The 22,011-nt window shown below is 43.8% G+C and overlaps 1 protein-coding gene across 5 annotated transcripts in view; it reads right to left on the reverse strand.

Annotated features, from left to right (window-relative positions):
* The window catches only part of SSBP3 (single stranded DNA binding protein 3), a 171,775-nt gene that overhangs the window by 102,925 nt on the left and 46,839 nt on the right, over positions 1 to 22,011 (reverse strand). The gene's annotated exons all lie outside the window — the stretch shown is intronic.

Below are 22,011 nucleotides of genomic sequence, written 5' to 3' on the forward strand. Positions count from 1 at the left end.
AAATGTTAGCATGCTGTCAAGTTGATTTTTCCCTGAATGGTGCCCATGACACAATTTGCTTGCTTCTACGCTGCCATGTCTGATTTGTGAATACAATCAAAATGATGTCAGACCTGCCCAAACCCTATTGAAATCAATGAGGCTTAAGCACATAGGTAAATGCTCAAGTCCTCTTAATCTGCTATTTTAAAATAAAACTAATTATGCATTTAAACCCCTTGCCCCAACCACCCCATTCGTATCTCCCACAGCTTGAGTCTGTCTGCCATGGTGGGACATTATGCTGGGAACTATGAAGGAAGCTTGGGCACAGGGAACCGCTCCTAGTGGTGCAGCAATGAAACTGCTAGCACATTTGCAAAGCTAAGCAGGGTCCTGTATTGTTTCAAATTGGATGGGGGTCTTTGTGTTTAGATTCCTGCATTGCAGGGGGCTGGACTAGATGACCCTTGGAGTCCCTTCCAACTCTACAATCCTATGATTCTATGCACACATCTCTGGCATGTGCATTGAGTCAGAATTCAAAGAGTTGCAGCTAGGGCTTCACATAGAGAGCAGTTCAAAAGAGCTAGAAAAACTGGAGTCTGTATACTGCAGAATGAATGTTTGTTCCTAGAAACCCCAAAGTGCGCTCTCGCGCGCGCTCTCTCTCTCTCTCTCTCTCTCTCTCTCTCTCTCTCTCTCACACACACACACACACACAAACAACCGTAAATACGAAACTATTATCAATACAAGCATCAAGCCAGTACCTTGTGGCCTGCATGCAAATACACCTTATACTTGTAACTTTGGCACATTTTTGTTAGTTCCATTACCTGTCCTAACTGCAACCTGCAGGGAACACACCAATGCAATATGAGTGTGGATAAACAGAAAAACAGCACTCTAAAAACTACTAAAGAAAAGCAAGCTCACAGCACACAACGGTATAAAGGGAAGTGCAAAGTCTCAGAAAACTGTCATCAGAACAGGGAGGCTGCTTACATATTCTTATCTTGCCCAATCTGCTGTCAAATGGCAGAACAGTTATATGACAGAAACAAAATGAGGTCAACATACCAAAGTCTCATTAAAAAGGGCAAATTAAGGCCAATCAGGTCCTCTGGTATCTAGCAATCTGCTTGCCGGTAATTGTTAAGATTAGCCTACAATAGACTCCCTTTGACTCCCCAGAACCCCCGTTTATGGTTCCAAGACATAACAAGTTTCTGGTTTTCAAGGTTGCAGAGAGCAAAAGTTAACACACACTGATACAGTGGTACCTCAGGTTACATATGCTTCACGTTACAGACTCCGCTAACCCAGAAATAGTGCTTCAGGTTAAGAACTTTGCTTTAGGATAAGAACAGAAATCGTGCTCTGTCGGCACGGCAGCAGTGGGAGGCCCCATTAGCTAAAGTGGTGCTTCAGGTTAAGAACAGTTTCAGGTTAAGAACGGACCTCCGGAACGAATTAAGTACTTAACCCGAGGTACCACTGTACTGTCTTTGAGGGAGAGAAGAGCCTTTTTCCCTGTATGTGTTTGTGTGGGGGGGTAAAACATACAATCATAGAGTTGGAAGGGACCGCAAGGGTCATCTAGTCCAACCCAATGCAGGAAACTTGCCCAGCATGGGACTTGAACCTACGACTGAGATTAAGAGTCTCATGCTCTTCCAACTGAGCTATTCCACATGTCAAGAAGTGTGTTCCCATGTAAGACAAAGCAACACACAGCTTCCAGAATTAAATTTATGAAACCGACCTTTCAACAGAAGCACCATTTTTCTTATACCATTCACATTTTTATTTTCCTTATCTTTCCATGTTTTATGTAAACTGCTTAGGGACTTTGCATATTAAGCAGTATATAAATATGATGATGCAAAATGGTGAACTCCCTTTTTTAAAAAAGTCGTGTTTTTCAGTGATTATAGCTTGGTTCGTACGTAACTGAATCTAGAGCCTCAGACTTATGTCCTCCCTCTGCCCTCTCTCATGTGCTTCAATTCCCCATCCCCCAAAGTCTCTCTTGTTCACAACACACTACAATTTACTGTTAAATCCCAAACAGGCAAAACTATGGCTTGCTGGGAACCTGAAAATTCACAAGGAATCAGAATGTGCAAATATCAGAGGCAGAAGGAAGTTCATTAGCCTGAGGCTTGGTCTCAATGGCCAAACTCTGGCCATCCAGGCTGGCTCTCAGGGCTCTCTGATCACGTGCACTTTTTTCAAAACATGTAGAACACTTGCTTGTTCTCTTTAGAAATACTCCGTCAATGTTATTGCTAGTAACAGTAGTGAGCATGATAAATATCACCTTTTCCCAGATGACAACTGCGGTTAAATGCTGCCCAAGCTGCAATATTTCTGGAGCAGAAGAACAACCTTAGGCCCAGATTGTGCTCAGCTGATGAGAAAAGCATGAATTTATTGTGCAACTTCTTAAAAGTTCCAGCTGTGTGGAAAAGCCCTTCAGATGGGAACTGTGCACCCATCACAGCACCCTGACAGAAGGACCAGGTTCCTGTTTTTCACCCCTTGGTGCCTGACTCTGGATTTATCATATATTTATGTTCCCTAAACTGGGCTCCTTGTTCCAGACCCTGATAGAAATAAAGAAGTTATGTTTCATTATTCAGGAAAGCCAGTTTTCCCTTAATGGGTTTTCTACAATGTAGTGCTACACAAATGATCCTTCAGCAAAGAGATTTCTGCTTGCACCATGGGACATTCTCCCCCCTCCCCCCTGCACAACCCCTAAATCTGTTCTAGGATGTGGACTGGGTGGGGGTATGTGTGGGGCGTGAGGGGTCGAAGCTGCAGAAGCAGAAATCCTTGCATTGGTGGAACATGTTAGTTGAATACTGCCCTAAATCACCAATAACAAATTTAAATAAAGTGCTAAATCAGATTTATATTCATTCATTACATTTTAATCCCACCTTTTCCTCCAAAAAGGTTAGGACTGTAGATATGATTCTCTTCTCCCTTGTATGCTCACAACAGCACTGAGAGGGTTTGGTTAGGCTGACAGATGGTGACTGGCCTAAGATCACGTAGTGAGCTTCAGAGGAGAATAGAAATTTGAACCTAGTCTACCAGTTCTTCATCCAGCCCCTCCAATCCCTTCATCACACTTCAAGATGTCAAAGCAAGTTACACTGGAGGAGCTTGCATTATTAAATATAATTTAGAAACAAATAGCAGCATGCAAATGAACAAAGGAATCATTTAAAAGAATGGTTCTGTTCATTTAAAAAATGAGCCAGGAGCATTTCTGTATAGTGACACAGAGCAAGGCGGTGTGGTCGCTCTCTCTCTCTCTCTTTCTTGACAGACAAAGAAACCCAGGATCAACTCTGAAGGAATAACCACCCAGCAAATGGGCTGGCAGATTCAGGATACACACTCAATGGCTACGCCAAAGCCTACTGACATCTGTAATCATTGTGGCCATTTTGATCCCATGCTTGGGTCTTGTCATCATTTCTCCTTCCCAGACCCATTACCAAAGGCCTGGGAATGCTGTGCCTGGTTCCGCAGAGTATTATTTCCCCCCCAAATGGCACCTGTGGTCAGTTGACAAGAACTTCAAACCACTGACACTTAGCAGGGAAGTTCTGTGTAATTGGAGGTGACAGCTTTCACCCATCTTCCTAGGCAACGTTCCTAAAATTAGCAACCGAAAAGGGTCCCGTCAGTATCTGCGACCACTCAGCGCAAATGTATGAAGGCTTACAATTAGCCTTCGACTGGTTACATTGGGAGAGTAAAAGAACAACACCTGGCATCAGGTGAGCTTTCTGTGCAACAGAAAAGTGGTCAATCATTCTACTTGCCTCACCTCAAAAAAGCTGCAAATGCAAGTCTGTTCAAAATTACCTATGTTAGCTGACGGTTTTATAGCCATACTTCCACTGACAGCTTACAAAGTACGCCCCACATAACAGCAAGCCTTTGCTTTGAGCTTGACACTGCGGACACCGTATACCAGAGAACCTCTCACCTGAACCCTAGTTACCACTTCTCCTGTTATCTACATTATGAGCATGTACCACATCTATGCCTACAGTAATTGATTTTTTTTATAAAGAGCCCCAATGGGCATTTGTTTAGATTCTGTGCTGTTTTTGGCAACTGTGTTTCCTGAATGTGTTTTTACACCAACATACATATTCATCCTTTCAACATCGTTTGCCACTGCTGCCCCCATTTTCCTGCAGAGAGATAATCCATTTGACATTGTGAGCAGGAGGACCTCCTCCTTGTCTGCATCTTCCTCTTGATGGGCATACCCAAGGCCAAGCCTCTAGTAACACATTTTAATTTCCGCATCTTCAATTGAGGAGAGAGGAAAAAGCACAATCCCTTGGGCCTTGCAAATGCCCTTTCACAGTAGGCGTGTTGAGTATCCTGGAGCAGAAGATTAATTCAATTGACAGGAAAGTTCCTTCCAGTTAAGCATTTTACAGTGTGGGTGATTGGGTGAAGAAACATCACACCAGGATCCAACCATGGATGCAAATACATATACAGTCATTAGCTTCATGCTACTGCAACATGGTGGTATTAATTTCACTTTAACGTGCAACGAGGGCCTTTTGTTCTAGTGCTCAAACACTAGGATATTGTTTAGGGATCAATTAAAGTCTCTTGCCTTAATGAGATTCCTAGAAAGCCTTCAACCTTGTTTTCTGGATAAGCCTACTTCTAGAACTGCATGGAGAAGCTCCCCTTTAAAGATAAGACTACAGGAATGAGAGGTAATCTTTCCCCTGACATTAGCCATAGAACAAACTCCTTTTAACCTCTGAACACACGTTACACATAAACACAGGCAAGGCTATAGGGAAGCCTGCTTGTTAGCAAATGCGAGGGGTTTAAGGTTCAACACCCTACATTAATTCTGTCCTCTTGGATGCCTTCATTACAACAGAAGTGCAATTTCTCTGCCTCCCCTGTAGATAGCAATTAAGTGTTTAAAGGGAAAAGATGGCCAGTTGAAAGACAAGGGGAGTCACTTCACCTGCTACTGAAAAGGAAGGTGGTTTTATCAAAGCAGGAATAACAGTACAGCCTGTACATGTTGACTAAGAATTAATTTGGGCCGAGTTCAATGTGACTTACTCCCGGGTAAATGCGTACAAGCTTCCAGCCAAAATCAGTCCTCAGGGAGGTCCATGGTCTGCCAACTCAGGGATGACACTTTTCCGTGTTAACTTTGTTCGGATACATTTGGCCTTTTATAGGCCAGCTTCCCCTTTGCAAAAAAAGGGAAATCATCGTTTTGGCTCAGAAGCTGCCTGCGCTGAAACCATTAAATAATCTGTATGAAAGAGCATGTAGTTGAAAAACTGTACTACTTTCACTACTACTAAAGACTGGCTCAGATTTACATTCCACATATGTTCGCTGCCTCGAGGCTTTATGTAAAAAAAAATGCTCTGAAGAAGAACGGTCAATTTTGGATGCATAATTATTTTAGGTATGATTCAGAGGTTTTCAGAAAGCAAAACTGCTCCAGCTCTGTCTGCAGCAATTTGACTCTCAAGTGTATTAGACCTTATTAGAATGGGTGGTCGGGCAGCTCATGGGATTGGTAATGGGATACTGAGACTTTCACCTCCAGGTCACCCTCTGCTCGAAATATCGCCCAGCTCCATGATGATTGAGAAGGCTTTACAGTCTGGAAGCTGTTCGGCTGTCGAAAGGAGCTGAGAAGGTACGGACGGGCTTAAACACTGCACCCGGCGCCCCTTTGCTGCAGGGAGAATGCCTGTCAACAAGTCCTTGCACAAACCCTCTCCTTTAAATCTTGAGCAGCACAATTAGAAGAACAATCTGGCAAGCCACAAAGTCGAGGCTGCTGTGCACAGGGCCCTGCACACAACACATGCTCTCTCTAACCAGAGAGCACCGAAAACCAGGTTGCAGCCAAACCGATGGTGCAGAGCTGCCACTGCTCTTGCTCCTCCTGCAGGAGACAAATGGAAAAGAGCACAAGACTCTTGATTTCAGGTCAGATTCAAGCCCCACGTTGGGCAAAAGATCCCTGCACCGGGGAGTTGACCCTCCTGGTCCCTTCCAACTCTACGATTCTATGAATCAAGAAGTGTCTGGTTCAATCACATCTCTACCATGAACATACCAGGCAAGCTACTTTCTCAGCACCAGTTCCCATGCCTACACCATGTACAATATGGAGAATAATTAGTTTTTTACCTTGCAAGGTTATTGTAAGGATTGCAACTAGATAATGCATGTGAAACATTTTGAATCCATGGGAGTAGTTTGAAATATTTGCATGTGCCCTGTGAAGCAGCTTTGGACACACACACACACACACACACACCCCTCTTCAATGAACAAGCAAAATCCTCATTGGTAAATGAGTAAAACTGGACGCCTGCTTCAGTTTCGACACTTGATAGAACAACAATCCTATATCCTTTTTCCTGAGGTTTTGACTGGTAGTCTTAATCTGAAACTGCAACTGATACAAAAACATGCAAATAGGCACCAAGTTCAGAAGCAGTAAGCCATGTGACGATGTTAAGATTGTATGGTGACAAATCTCTGCTGGGAGAGAGAATCTATGCTCTTACTCTATTGCTTCACTTTTGTGGCTGTGTGTGTGTGCGCGCGCACGTGCGCACCGTTCTCCATCCGTCTTGGCTAACTCCAATAAAGGCGGTTCAAGTTGCACTTAAGCTTGCTTATATATTTTCAATTACACCCTAATTGAAAAAGTGATCTTCATCTTTCTGTTCATGTTTCAAAAGTGTTGCCATTTGCTCTTCAAAAGCAACTGTCTACTATATCCCAGATACAATTGAATTCCAGTTGACAAAGGTGCTTGAAGATAGTTTCTGATTTATTTATTTTTAGAGGAGCTACACGGAGGGTGAATCAAGTACAGTTGAGCACCTGTAATAAGTCCATTGGATAAATTGTTAAAGCAGCAACTTCCTTGGGGTTTTGCTAGTTCCTATTAAGCAGGTACACCGGTTTGGCTAGTGTTATGTCTCGCATGGATTAATACTCCCCTTTCGCAACTGAAACCGGGTGAACTCCTTCAAGTGTCAAAGGGGCAATACAAAAATGCCTACATGTACTTTGCAGCACAAAGCTGGACCACATCTCATGAGCAAAGTGGCCATTAACTGTATCCAGCCAGAGCCTGGTGGAGTTTGCTGCCTGCAGGACTGCCAAGCGTCAGCTGCCACTGGGTCAAAAATCAGAATCTCTTCATGGGAGGGAGCATCACGTTAGTCCTTATGATTAGCTAAACGGTGTGATCTACCAGCTCATAATAAATCAGAAAGCAATTTTGCACATGCTGCTTTTAACTCTTGGGATATTCAGGCAAGTCTCAATGCTAAAAACATCAGGCTTTTATTGAAGTATATGGAACTCAAGAGGCTTGTAGTTCACCAGGTTAACTCAGGTTTTGAAGGGGACATAGAAAAAAGACTGTAAAAAGGTAGCATACAGACAAGACAACCTCAGTGCCTCAGAGTTGCTCTCTGGGTTGCCAAAAATCTAGCCAGCTAGTCTCCATATTAACACCTACCTCTCAATTCCAGGAGAATAAATTGAAACTCAAATACAGGACAGAACTAAGGGCAATTGAGTACTCGTATACAACTGGTAGAAAGTTTATTAATTTGAAGTGAGGGGGGAATTCAGTCACATAAATAGTGTTTATCAATATCCAAGTCCTTCATCATGCGACTTATGTCTGTGTATTACATATAAATGGGGAAGGAGGGGGGAGTGTTGCTCCTCTTCATTTTCTGTACTATGTTGCAGTGTCATGAGAGCCACAATTCACACAACACATTAACGCAGAACTACAGACAAAAACAGCAAGAAATGCTTCTTATTTTCCAGCTTCTGTATAATGTGGGTTCTTTACAGTGGAGGCCCTGGTTCTAAATGGAAAGCTATATCCTACTAAACTGGAGTCTCAGATTCCATGTGGAGATGGATGCTCTCTGTGGCTTAGTGGGTCTATGTGACTGGTTGTTAACCGGAAGGTTGGTGGTTCAAGCCCACCCAGGGATGGCTGTGCGCAGGATTCCTCGGGGTCCCTTCCAACTGTACAATTCTATGGCTGAGATATGCCATCTATCTCACAAAATATAGCTTTTTATGGTGGAAATCACAGAATGTGGGGGACTATAACCTCACAGGGGAAGAACCTTCCAGGCAATCTTTCGACAGCCACACTCCCAGACTTAATTGTATGGAATAAGTTCCTGTTTTTGGCACAACATGCCCATTTTTAATAGGGAAAAGACGAATGCAGCACAACGCCTGTCAGTAGACTGGGTGGCAATGGCATGAAGTGTGCTTTCAGGCATCCGGAAAGTTGGCTGATTGCTTTGCAAAGGTGCTCCGGACCCTTTCTGTTATATCTGTAAGAACCCACCACTTTATATACATGCAGAGAATGTGCATAACCTCAGCTAGCAGACTTCCAGCATTCTTCTGGAGCAACCTCCCAAGTCTGGTCATCAAAGAGCAAGGCTTTTCATATGCCACAATACCGCTCTGTTAGAGAAGATGAACCGTAGCTTCTACAAAAAGTAATTTGAAGATCCTTATTAAGAGTCCGCTTCAGGACAACTGCCCATTCACTGTGCTTCATCTTGCCAAGCGTTTGCTGCATTCAGTAATGAAACTATTTCCCATGCGGCAATTCCCTACTAATGTTTTTCGGGTAGCTCCTCTCAATTTGTAGTTTTCAAAATATAACACTGGTCAAAAACTCGGATAGACCCCTTTGTAACACCAGGAGGAGGATCTGAGACATGTCTAAGCACAATGCTCCCAAACTTGCCTCTTTCAGGTTCACTTGCCACCAGCATTCAAAATTCACCAGGTGCCAGAAATATTATGCATCCAACTATCAGCCACTTAGGGACGCGGGTGGCGCTGTGGGTTAAACCACAGAGCCTAGGACTTGCTGATCAGAAGGTCGCTGTTCGAATCCCCATGAGGAGGTTGCTCGGTCCCTGCTCCTGCCAACCTAGCAGTTCAAAAGCATGTCAAAGCGCAAGTAGATAAATAGGTACTGCTCCAGCGGGAAGGTAAACGGCGTTTCCGTGCGCTGCTCTGGTTCACCAGAAGCGGCTTAGTCATGCTGGCCACATGACCCGGAAGCTGTACCAATAAAGCGAGATGAGCGCTGCAACCCCAGAGTCGGCCACAACTGGACCTAAAGGTCAGGGGTCCCTTTACCTTTACTTTATCAGCCACTTGCCTGGGGATGCTTGGATCTGGACTGTTTTCACACACTAGCAACACATCCTGTAGAATTTTATCCATTATATTTTCTCTCCGCAATCAAAACGCATTTCAGGAACCAAAAAGTCGTATATAAAAATTTAACTTTCGAGTAGTCTGGCCCCAAAATGGCAGTGAGGCATTCCATTTTGGCAACTGTGAAAGGGCGTCATTTGGTGCCTAGCTGATATATCTGAGTTTCTAACATTGCTTGGCGCAGATTCAGATATGACCCCACCCAAAGCAGCACATCTTTAGCCCATCTTCTCTGCACTCTCCTATCCCTGCACAGGCCTTAAAATAGGTGAATGTGGTGTGTGAAAAGGGCCTTGAGCAACATCTACCTGCAGTCAATCAAGGTAGGTAGGGCTGGTACATTAAGAACTTAATGGCACCTAGGGCATGATGTGCTAAAACTGTATGTAGCTGCTTTGATGTCTGGCACACTGCTGCATTCTGTTGATTTTATGGTGCTTCATTTCAGTCCTTTGGAACCTTATTCCGTGGCGCAAGAAAAAGTCCTGTAGCGTTCAGATGTGCCAAGTTCATTTTTGCTCAATTCTCCCTCAGCTTCCCTAGCAGATAATATCTAACGTCACGATCCTCCCTTGTTTCGGTGACATGCTACCATTCATCTTTTCCAATAACCGGGAATAAAACAAATCAACTTACTGTTGTGCTTCTGGTCCTGACAGCCAGAACACAAACACTGAAATTAGCAAGTACCTAGAGGGCTATGGATTGCTGTGGCTTAACAATGCTCTACCTTTTCCCCTTTCAGGGACAGAGGTTGCTGGGAAAACAAGCTTGGTGGTCTCAGATGGAGTCCCAGGAGGACATTTGTCCTGAATTACTGCCACTCCTGCAAATAGCCAGAGACAAAGCATGTCACCGAGTAGCACTCTGAGCCTGATATGCAACACCTAACTTCTCACACTGACAGCTCAGCGTTATTTGACCCATCTGAACTGTTACGGCCAGTTAAAAAGACACCTGGTAAATAAGCATTACTTAGAACAGAGATATTTAAAAAGGAGGGCATACAAGATTTAATTTCTTCTCTCCCTGCCCCCAGCCACCAAATGCTGTAGTTAATTCTTTTTTCCAGGTAACTTTCACCAGGAAGAACAGTGATCACTGTGTGTGTGTGTGTGTGTGTGTGTGTGTGCGCGCGCAAGCACATGCTCTATAGCTTCAATGTCTGCTTCAGTAAGCAGTTTGTGTTCTGAACTGTATTCGGTAAAAAATGCAGGACACTGAGAACAAAGGGTTCTTTCTTCACCATGTTTGTCATGCATTTGATCTGGACAGTCTGTCAACAGGTTCTCCATCTCCATCATAAATCCTATTCCCTTCACAAAGATGCATCTACTGAGCTCTTTTCACACATGATCCTCCTATTAATTCTCTGCACTTCAGGCAAATGCAGTGTTAAGTATTTCATACAAAAACCATAGAGAGGACTGATTACCCAAAACTCATATTCCTTACACAGCACAAACATACAAACAAGCTCCACAGGTTTTAGGCCAATGCACATTATTCTTCAAGAAATCTTCCGATAACCAGGCATCTTTTTTGAATGGAGGACACTATTAATATTACCAATACTATTTATACGACAAATAATACTGTGGCACCTTGAGGACTAATTTTTATTAGGACACAAGGTTTCATGGATGACAAAATGTAGTCCACTATTTACTGGATTACTCAGCCATAGAAGCGTATGTCATAATAAATTTGTTGGTTTTGAAACGGTCCCACAAGATTGATACAGCAAAAACATATTGCTACCCATATTATTTATATCTAAACAAGAAAAGTGTGGTTTAATACGGCTTACTTACCAGGAAATAAAATCAGTTTCCTGTTCAGATGCAGATGGAAATTGTGGCTTCCACAAGCTCTGATAGAAGCACCAAAGCTTGTAACTCAATGGGAAGATGACACTCATTCTCAGCTTAATAAGCAATGCTGAAATCCAAGTAAATCATACTCTTGAGGAGATCCACTAACATTGGTAGACCCACTAGACCTAAGTTAGGCTGCATTCAGACAACCCTTTATTTCCTTTCCCCAATGTTTCCTTTCCTGTTAATGTTTGTTCTATGTGGTCTTTCATACAACAAAAAAACACTAGGTCTGGAAATCTGGCAAAATCTAGTGAAAGCTTAGTACTCACTTATGTGAACTGCTTGGGGGGGGGAAACCTAGGGACCCCTAATATTGCAGGAGCTTTGTTCAAATAATGAAATTTTGGGCAGCATTTTGGCATTCCAGGCAGTGAATCATGGGAGAACAGAAGCACCCATGCCCCCAAAGGGTACAGCTCTTTGTAAATCCAAGTGTCACTCGCCTCAGCATAATAAAACTGTGAGTTAAAAGCACTGCATATATTTGGGAAACACCCACCCACAGAGTGACTGAGAATTCAAATGGGCTTGGAGCGTTGCATATGGTCGCCTCATTGTTGTCTTGCAGCCTGGCCCTAGCCAATGGGCTTGGTCCCACCCCATTCATAACTCAGAGGTTCTTTGCGTCAATGCATGAAAGCATAATAATGAGTCTGACTCAGTCTTTACCAAGAGACTCGGCTAGCCAGGTGAAGTCAGCAATCAATCTGTTCATTTGCAGAACACAGCAGATGTTTACAGGGCCCCAGGAACAGTAGCAATACTTTTCATTTTTAATCTTTTCTACTAACAAGGCTCAGCTAGTGCAGAATTTGAAAGGTATTCTTTCTCCCATTTCCCCCAACTAACTCGTGGGCTTTTCTGCTAGTGTATAGGGTGAAGTTCTACTTTCATCAAGTTAAAATTTTCCAGAGTTGTGGGATACAAATTGTTTTAATGGCAGCAGATGTCAAGGTAACATGCATGGAACGTCAGTGATATGCACCAATAAACGTATTTAAATCTGCACAAACACTCGAACGGCACCTAGTTTGTAAGCTGAGTTCCTATCTTCTGTGTGTGCTTGCTGTTAGAACATACCCCTCAGAATAACTTCTTTGGCTAGCAGAATACCGTATTTTTCGCACCATAGGACGCACTTTTTCCCCTCCAAAAATGAAGGGGAAATGTGTGTGCGTCCTATGGTGCGAATGCAGGCTTTCGCTGAAGCCTGGAGAGTGAGAGGGGTCGGTGCGCACCGACCCCTCACGCTCTCCAGGCTTCGCGGACCTCTTCGCAAGGAGCGGGAGCACTCCGGCTCCTTGCGGAGAGTTGCCAGCATGCCGAAGCCTGCGCGCGCTGAGCTCAGCGCGCCCAGGCTTCGCGGACCTCTCCGCAAGGAGCCGGAGCGCTCCGGCTCCTTGCGGGGAGTTGCCAGCATGCCGAAGCCTGTGCGCGCTGAGCTCAGCGCGCCCAGGCTTCGCGGACCTCTCCGCAAGGAGCCGGAGCGCTCCGGCTCCTTGCGGGGAGTTGCCAGCATGCCGAAGCCTGCGCGCGCTGAGCTCAGCGCGCCCAGGCTTCGCGGACCTCTCCGCAAGGAGCCGGAGCGCTCCGGCTCCTTGCGGGGAGTTGCCAGCATGCCGAAGCCTGCGCGCGCTGAGCTCAGCGCGCCCAGGCTTCGCGGACCTCTCCACAAGCAGCGGGAGTGCTCCCACGGCTTGCAGAGAGCTGCCTGTTTGCGGGCTGGGGTCGGGGGAAGCTCGAGCTTCCCCCGCCCCAGCCCCGCGCCTGGGGGGGGAAAATAATTTTTTTCCCTTTATTTCCCCCCCAAAAAATGGGTGCGCCCTATGGTCCGGTGCGCCCTATGGTGCGAAAAATACGGTACCTTATATTTTCCTTTGGTACATGATACAACCTTTGCTAGTATATACTGCTTGAGATTCGTAAAATTAGTATTTGGGAGGAAGATCTTCTGACATTTTACAAGTGTGCTTTTTAGCAACAAGGAAGCACAAATTTTGAAGCTAAGACTGAAAGGCGCACCAACTCTCGAATCTAAATGACAGAAGGATATTCACACTCCCCACTCCATCCACAAGGACCTGATAAAATATTGGTCCCTAGTTTCAAAAGAGAAGTCTCACTGCACAACACCATATGGTATATAGCTTATATAGGGTGTTGTACCAGTGACACTTGTCTTGTAAAAATAGGTACTATTATGGCTCAGCCATGCACGCTTTCGGCAACATTCACTTACTTTGCCTAGCTTTATATAGCATACTCAATTTATACTGACTATTGATTACGTATTTTATACTGGGGCAGAAATTAGTTTTGCAGGAACAAACCCAGTGTAACGGGAATGTGCTTTATTTCTGTTCCGTGCTCCGATAATTTTGTTTTTAACTAGGCTGTGTGTGCTCGCATGATGAAACAGGGTTTACTCATAAAATTTTAATCCTTTCAAGGCTTTATGTAACAGATAACACTGGGAGCGAAAATGGCCTGTAGGAAGCAGGAAGAATATGAATTTGAGGGTGACTGATCCTACTAGCAGTGGACTTGTGCACTGTACACTTGCCTGCTTAGTGGGAAATAGCATACAATAAGATGGAAGGCAGAGTGAATAGTCATGGCTTAGAGACTCCATTGCTGTCAAAGGAGGCTTCTTCAGAAACAGGGATGCTGAGGCAGAATAGAACTTAGGTGTATGGTACGACTTCAAACTGTTGACTTTAACAATGGCACATTTACCGTATGCATTGCTACTAGGTTAAAGTATTGGGTTTGAATGGGGAGTTTCCCTGTGCAGCTTCTAAACTTCATCGTTGTTCCTGGACAACTAGACATTTCTGAGTCTAACCTACCCTGTTGATGAGCTACTATGCTGCACTCAACTCCATGTTTCAACTCCTCATTTAACCCATTACTCAAAATAACACATATTACTTATGATGCCGCAAACAGCAAAACCAATGAACACATATGAGTAGGTCAATGACATAGCCCAAAGCAAGCAAATCATGCTATATGCGCAATTTGGAAAAATAATTAGGTCATGAACTATTTGACCTGGGGATTGCAGGGCACAGAAAGGGGATTTTCCACTTCAGCTTCCCTCCTTCACATTATTAGTGAATGTTGTGGTGAGTATGAGCTCAAGTCAAGTTCTTTAAAGTTTATACATGTCTTTTTATTAGCAAAGCCATTTGCAGTGGCTGAGAATTTTTATTTTTTGGGTGGGGTAATACCAACCCTTACAGTATGCTCTCCGTTATGCTTCTGTACTGCCCAAGCCAATAAACTAAAAAACCACTTGAGGGGAAAGAAGAGTTTAATTATTATTGTTTGAAATAAAACGCAAAATGAAATTTGTGCATGAGTCTACTCTTGTAACAATTCTTAATATTTATATAGTACTTTGAATACAATGTAAAGTGCTTTAAGCATTCAGTTGTAGATCAGCTGAATCATTCCCTCCAAAGTAGATCAGTATTATTATCCCTATACTGCAGGTGAAAAGCTGAGAGAGAATGGCTTAAGATCACCTGAGTGATTTCTTGGCCAAGATGAGATTTTAAAGAGAAAAGTAGATTTGCTCTAATCTGAAACGAGGAAGAATCCTAAAAGTACTGAGAAATCCTCTTCTCAGAACAACATAGACATTTCAGCAGTGGCTTTCCATGTTTGAAGGATGGAACACTGTTTATTTTCCTTTGTTGCTTATTCATGTTGTTTGTAAAATATAAGTGCTGTTGCTCATTTTGCAAAACCCTTAAAAAAATTCTCTTCTCTGGGATGCCAGGAGGCAGAAAGAAAACAACAACAACAACCACCTCCAATTTATTTATTGTTTGTTTCCTGCCTTTCTTCCAAGGAAGCTGAGAGCTGATGACTGAAGTTTACATACTAAAGCAAAAAACTAGACACAAGGCAGGTCTCGGATGGAGAACCTCCACCATCAGGATTAAAAATTGGCAGGAAGGTACTTCAAACCATAACTAAAAGACTGTGTCTGTAGAAACCTAAGTTTCCACCTAGCAGTGCTTGGTGCTGACTGTTGTCTGGGCTGATGTCCTAGAGATGCCTCCCAAAAGAGACTGCTCTCATAAGAGTCTGGACCATAAACTCTATGGACATGGTTCCCTGATGCTTCAGTTACCGTGTATCAGCTATTGGCCATTTAACCAGGGCAGACTTCAATTCTTTGCTAGAGTTTATGCCAGAGAAATACAAATAAGACTTCAAAACTCATTGGTATGACCAATGAATGCTTATGAGCCTTCCAAATATTCAAAGGACACCCAACCCTTTACTTGGGTGTGCTTTGGATCTGGGCAAACATTAAATAGGGAAAGCTCCTGAGACCTGTGAAAAGGTTAGTTAAATGGGACAAGGCAAACCACAATTTTATTATGGCTAAAACACTCTGCAATGTCCACAGGGACAAAGAAAAATCTTGCTGAATTCAGGACTATGGAGAAGCAGCAGCAGCATCATCATAGAAAACTGGGCTAAAGGTTCAAAAGGGACTGAAGAACCAAATTTGGGCTCCATGTGGGAAACTGGTAGACAATTGGGGGGGGGGGTTTAACAACTTCATTCCGACCAGGAAATAATTGGCATGTGGGTTATCTAAGATGGGTTTCCTTCTGTTACAGAGAAGAACACATCATAACTGTTGAACACTAATAATATCCTGGGGTGAGGGGGAACCCTGATCTAAACTTTCCAGCAAGATACTTTTAAAGATATGGAATGTCTGTTTGCATTGGTCAACTAGCAAGAAACCTTTGAGCCAATGACATTACACACAGAGAACAATTCTAACCACGTCTAGTCAGAAATCAGTCCTACTGAATTTAATAGGACCTACTCCCACGTAAGTTAAGGTTACCAGATCTTTTTCAATGAATCTGGGGACACTTTTCAACTTCCTACTAAATAGATGGATTTTGTCAGGGGACTGATTTGTAAATCTGGGGACTGTCCCCGGGAAACAGGGACATCTGGTAACCTTAACGTAAGTTGAGTTATTATTTCAGCCTTAGTAGGGCAGACAGGGCCTTACTAGGATAGACAACAGGTACTATCTGGTACTTCTCAGCCTTCAAATAGAAACTTTTAAAAGCAGACCCCTTAAGGACATATTGCTACTAATCAGAAGATATGACTTTTGGGGGAGGGGCTAAGTGAATCAAAATAAAAGTGAGCAATGTGATATGGAGATGGTAACTGCAATTATTAATAATAATAATAATAATAATAATAATAATAATGAAAACAACTACTACTACTATTACAACATGTAGGGAGAGAAGGATTGGTCTGCTTATTTTCATGCATGTACAGCTGCAACATGATTTGGCACATTGGCACTTTAAATAACACACACACTGCAATTGTCCACCTTGCTGCAGTTTGGCTACAGGTCTCACTGCTGCAGTTTGTCCCACTGCAGCATTTCAGCCAGTGGCTTTTGCTGACATCATATTCATTGGTACTGAAATGGGTAACATTTCAGGACTGGCTGTAAATTTCAGCTGTGACCTCCAACGAAACAAAACTTGGTGATGCAAGTTTTTCCCTCTATAGAGATTTATTCTTTTTTCTTGAGTCAAGATTACAGATTTTTGCATCACAAGCTGTTTGGCACTGGGCTGCAAGATAATTGTGCCTAGATTTACTGCAGCTTCTCTAAAACCCTTACCCACATCACTGAAAAGCCTAGCAGAAGTTTAGTGGACAGGCGAACTTCAATCTGAAAAATGTACCAGAAACTTCATAATCAAAGGCCTGCAAAACGCAAAACATGAACCAACCAATGTACTGGTGCATTGAGTTAAAATTGTGGCTGTTTCTCTCCTCCCCCTGATCCTGTTACTACTGTGCTATTAGGGGCTAAGCCATGTTTGGGCTTAGCGCTACAAGATCACTCCAAACAAACTACAAGCTGCAACCAAGGTTTGTTCTTGGCTTACAGCTCATGGTTTGTTTGAAGTGATAAACACCACAAACCTGGGTTTGCACACAACTATAAGGCAAAATATTGCTTATTGATACGTATCCATCTAGCTGCTATACCCTGCTAAAAACATTCTAAATTTCACAAACATTTTGCACATTCAAAGTTCCAACTTGTTTCGAATAAAAAACCTCTATAGATTACTAAACCTTCAACATAAATATTAAGTCACATATTAAGTGACTGAAACACACTTGTGCAAAAAATATTTAGGGACACAAATCAATATCCTGCAAATGTTAGCTGTCGTTACATTTATATCCCTTAAACCTGCAGGTATAACTTTAAACGCAGGGGCAATGGCAAATGGGGGGGGGATTTTTCGTCCTCACCCTACCCATGAGTTGCAAAGAGAGAACTACTCCCAATAAGAAAATATGCAGATATGCTTAATCTGAAAGATTTACACACGTCAGAATCCAGAGGGATTATCGTGTTAGCATGTTGCAGTAAAGACTTGCAGATTTACTGAGGCACAAGCTTTTGTGAGCTCGTCCACTTCATCCAATGCACAAAGTGTCCTCTGTTAACGCATATATATTATATGTTCATGAGTAATGGAGGGAGAATTGTAGAGTCAAATAGTCATGAAATATCAAGGAATAGCTAAAATTCAATTGAAGCCTAAATGTATGCAAAATTAACAGAGTGACCATTCGCAATGGCAGTAGCTTGGGTGGTTGTGTTAATTAACCCCCTTTAGTGGGTTAGGAAGCCATTGTCTCCATTCAAACCCAAACAGATACAGAATTAAACTTCTTGGACTCCAGAGCTGGCTGGCGGCTTTCAGTCTGCTTTGAGGAGCCGCAAGGCCAGGCTCTGCCAAGCTCAAGACGATTCCCAGAACTTACTGCCCCAGACCCTTGCCAGTAACAGCTCTCAATTAAACTTTAGGACTAAAAGCTCAAGCTCTTCTGACTGCGAAAACCCTGTCCCTCACTATCTCAAGGAGCCAAGGAGCCGCCATCCAGAGATTTATAGGTCAAAACCAAGTCATTAAAAACAACAACCAGTGGCTAACTGGGCACCAGCAAAGACACATGCAATTCTGGTGCAAAGCTAAAAATTAACTAAAGAATGTTAATTGATTAACTGTACGAGTGTTAGTTGCTCAATTAGCCAAACAATTACATTTGCATAAATCTGCATATGGCATTTTGGAATCAGTAAGCATGATTTTTGTTTCTAGGTGGTGAACAAGTGTTTGTTAGTAAGCATCTTAGAAGAGGAGTTCCTCCTGCACAAGAGAAGGAAGATAACAGGCACCAACTCTAAGGAGCCAAGACCCCTTCAGTGCCCCCCCATATTTTTGGGGGGCCCAACTGACTGTTCTGAGCTGCCCCAGTCTCCTTCTCCACCACATGAGAATGCATGTAAGGCACCCAATGGCCTACCACCCTCCCTCTCTCCCTGGCTGTCCTCCCTTCTCTCCTCCCCCTCTGGTGGCCTTGGTCTGGACTCAGCTCCCCATGAGCCCCCCGCCATCCCCTGGCAAGCCCCTCGACTCAGCCTCTTAGTGCCAGCACCAGCCTGGGCTGCGCTGCCTCCTGCGCCCAGCTGCCTAGACCTTGGAAGTGCCAGGCAAGGGAGGAAGGCGATACAGCCTCTGTCAGGCTAGGGGGGCTCATTCAGGGATGCACGCCCTCCCTCTGTCCTTTTGGTGACCTTCTGGACCACTGGAAAAGGTTGCATCTTTTGCAAAGGTACTTGCAGATTTTTAAAATACTTATATTTAAAAACAGTATTATTATTATTATTATTATTATTATTATTACTACTACTACTACTACTACTACTACTACTATATCATGTCCAATAGGATTAACTTTAAGTCAACTGAAATAATCTACACAACAAAATGTTGCAGCTCTACTTAAAATATCTGATTTGGAAAACAAAGAACAAATGAGGAAACACCTTTCAAAGTCAGTCAATATTCCGAATGCTACAAGTGCAAGCTTAAGAATTACGTAACTTACCTTCGCACGGTGTAGGTACACAAAGCAAGAAAGTGTGAGCAGCTTAAGTGTGATGCTGTATTGTTTTTAATTTTCGGTTGGAAGCCGCCCAGAGTGGCTGGGGAAACCCAGCCAGATGGGTGGGGTAGAGTAATAATAATAATAATAATAATAATAATAATAATAATAATGTAGTAGTAATAGTAGTAAATCCCAAAGTGGGAACCCTCAAAGCTGGCCTGGAGGAAATTAAATTAAGGATCGGGTTTAATAAACCTATAGGCACATTAGTATGAATATTGATTCTTATCCTCACGACAAGCAAACTTGACAAAGCAGCACTGGGGATATTCTTCATATAAGAATCCTCAACAACAGCCTTGTAGAAGTTAGGAGCAACTACCAAAAGGCACAACCTATGTAGAAAATGAGAAAGTGCTTGATGTATGGGAAGAATACTTTAAGGCGAATTCCATCTACTTACTCATTTAAGGACCGACCCTGTCACCAGAAATTCACAGCTACTTGAAGTAGCTGAAAAATCAGAAGTGCCTTTCCGTTTCTCCACACAAGCAGCCATCAAAGGACCAGAGCCATTCCAGGGTTACTTGAATGCCATTTGGAAGAAACTGAATAGCAGCACGATCACTATAGCTTGCATGAAGGGCCAATTCCAAGATTTTTGGTCCGTGGAAGAATAGTTCATAGGAGGAATATGTGTATAAGAAAAATATCTGACATAATATTGGGGGCAACTCTACAGCCTGATTTTGAACTGCCCCTTCCCCAGTAGAATCCTGTTTAAAGGAGCTTGACAGCAGATACATACAATAAGACCACCTTTCCCAAACTGGTGTCCTTCAGGTACTGTTGGGACTGCAGCTCCCATCATCCCTGACCATTGGCCATGCTGGCTGAGGCTGATGGGAGTTGGGAGTCCCGACAATATCTGGAGGGCACCAGCTTAGGGAAGGCTGCACCAGGGGAATTTAATTGCCAAGAGATCATGCCAACATTTTAAATAACCCTTTGAAAGTTGATAAATGCCACTCCTCTAAGCTGGATAGGAAGGGGACAAAAAGAGATGGACACGTCGTGTTTGCCAGCCAATCTGTCCAATGAGAAAAAAATTTCCCCAGTCCCAAAGGATACTCTGACTATCAACATGAGATCTAGGTTTCTGCATTGAAACACTTCACTGCAATGAGTTCCAACAATGTCCACATACCGAATGTCTCCTCCTTTCTAGTGGAAATGGCTTAACCCAAATCCCATTTTGAGAGAAAGCAATAGACACGATTCACCTCCCTCTCTCTCTCTCTCTCTCTCTCTCTCTCTCTCTCTCACACACACACACACACACACACACCTCCAGTGGTGGCCAAGAAATGCAGCTTAGCTCATCCTCCACTGTTGATGTGTGTCACCATCAGCACACTTGGTAGGAATGCCTTCCATGTGCTTAGATGGTGTGGGAAGGGGTTCTCCTTGGGTACCGATGTAAGTGTCCAGGAAAGGACGAAGAAGAATAGTGCAAGGCAACAGTTGGGAACCCCCAAAGGAAATCCCAGAGCCCAGGGATGCAGAGGAGAGCGGGAAGACTGGCAGGAGGTGCTGGATACTGAAGGGACAACAGGGTTTAGTGAGCAGGAGAAACCTGTGACGAGGAATAGTTCAAACTCTCAGGCTGAAGCAGATAGGATAATGAGGAGAGCAGGCAGGGGTCATAGGTGGGCAGACACAGGTTGCGACTGCTTGGGAAACATCCAGGACAGGAGGAGCCTTAGAAAGGGTGGAAGGCAGGGACCTTCAGCCCTGGCAACTATTCTATAGGGGCAAGACCTACTAGGAAGTGCTGCTGAGTTGTACGCAACAACTTCACTGACACCTGACTCTGCTTCTCCGTCCTGACCGACATCTGACTCCAGCCCTGACAGTATGCAGGGAAAACTCCTCCATGTAAGGAGGGACTCTAGCCCAATGAGTGTTCCTCCCCACCAGAAGGAGTTCTCTCCCTTTATAAGCAAGGACAACCCTTTTGAACACCGGTAGGATGCACAGATGGGCAAGCAGGTGCTTCCACGACATGCATGAGCAGCACGTGGCATGTCAGTGGTGGGCCAATCCGCATGGTCCTTCTCACTCCATTGTTCACTATGGAGAGGGGATGGCCATTTCGTGTGAACGCCCTCTAAATGAACCAGGTTCCTCTTTCCTTCTTTCTCAATTGCACTCCCACAGTAGTTTATGTGGCTCTCCTATTTCTATTATAGGGATGCGGGTGGTGCTGTGGGTTAAACCACAGAGCCTAGGGCTTGCAGATCAGAAGGTCAGTGGTTCGAATCCCTGCGACAGGGTGAGCTCCCGTTGCTTGGTCCCTGCTCCTGCCAACCTAGCAGTTTGAAAGCACGTCAAAGTGCAAGTAGATAAATAGGTACTGCTCCGGCGGGAAGGTAAACAGCGTTTCTGTGCGCTGCTCTTGTTCGCCAAAAGCGGCTTAGTCATGCTGGCCACACGACCTGGAAGCTGTATGCTGGCTCCCTTGGCCAGTAAAGCGAGATGAGCGCCGCAACCCCAGAGTCGTCTGCAACTGGACCTAATGGTCCCTTTACCTTTTACCTATTTCTTATATCCGACAACCTGATAGGATAAATACTTATCATTGAAGGTCGTGATCGAAATGTACATACCCTTATCCGCCCAAGCGCTGTCCCTATCAACTCAAAGGAATGACCATCAGCTCAGAAGAACCATGCATGCAAGCGTAAATGACTGGCACCATCAAGCAAACTGTTTGGCATTTTGACTGTTAACATTTCATTTAAGAGCAACCAAAAAATAAATAAAATGG

The sequence above is a fragment of the Podarcis melisellensis genome, assembly GCF_964234715.1.
Source record: "Podarcis melisellensis genome assembly, chromosome: 6".
Lineage (NCBI taxonomy): Eukaryota > Metazoa > Chordata > Lepidosauria > Squamata > Lacertidae > Podarcis > Podarcis melisellensis.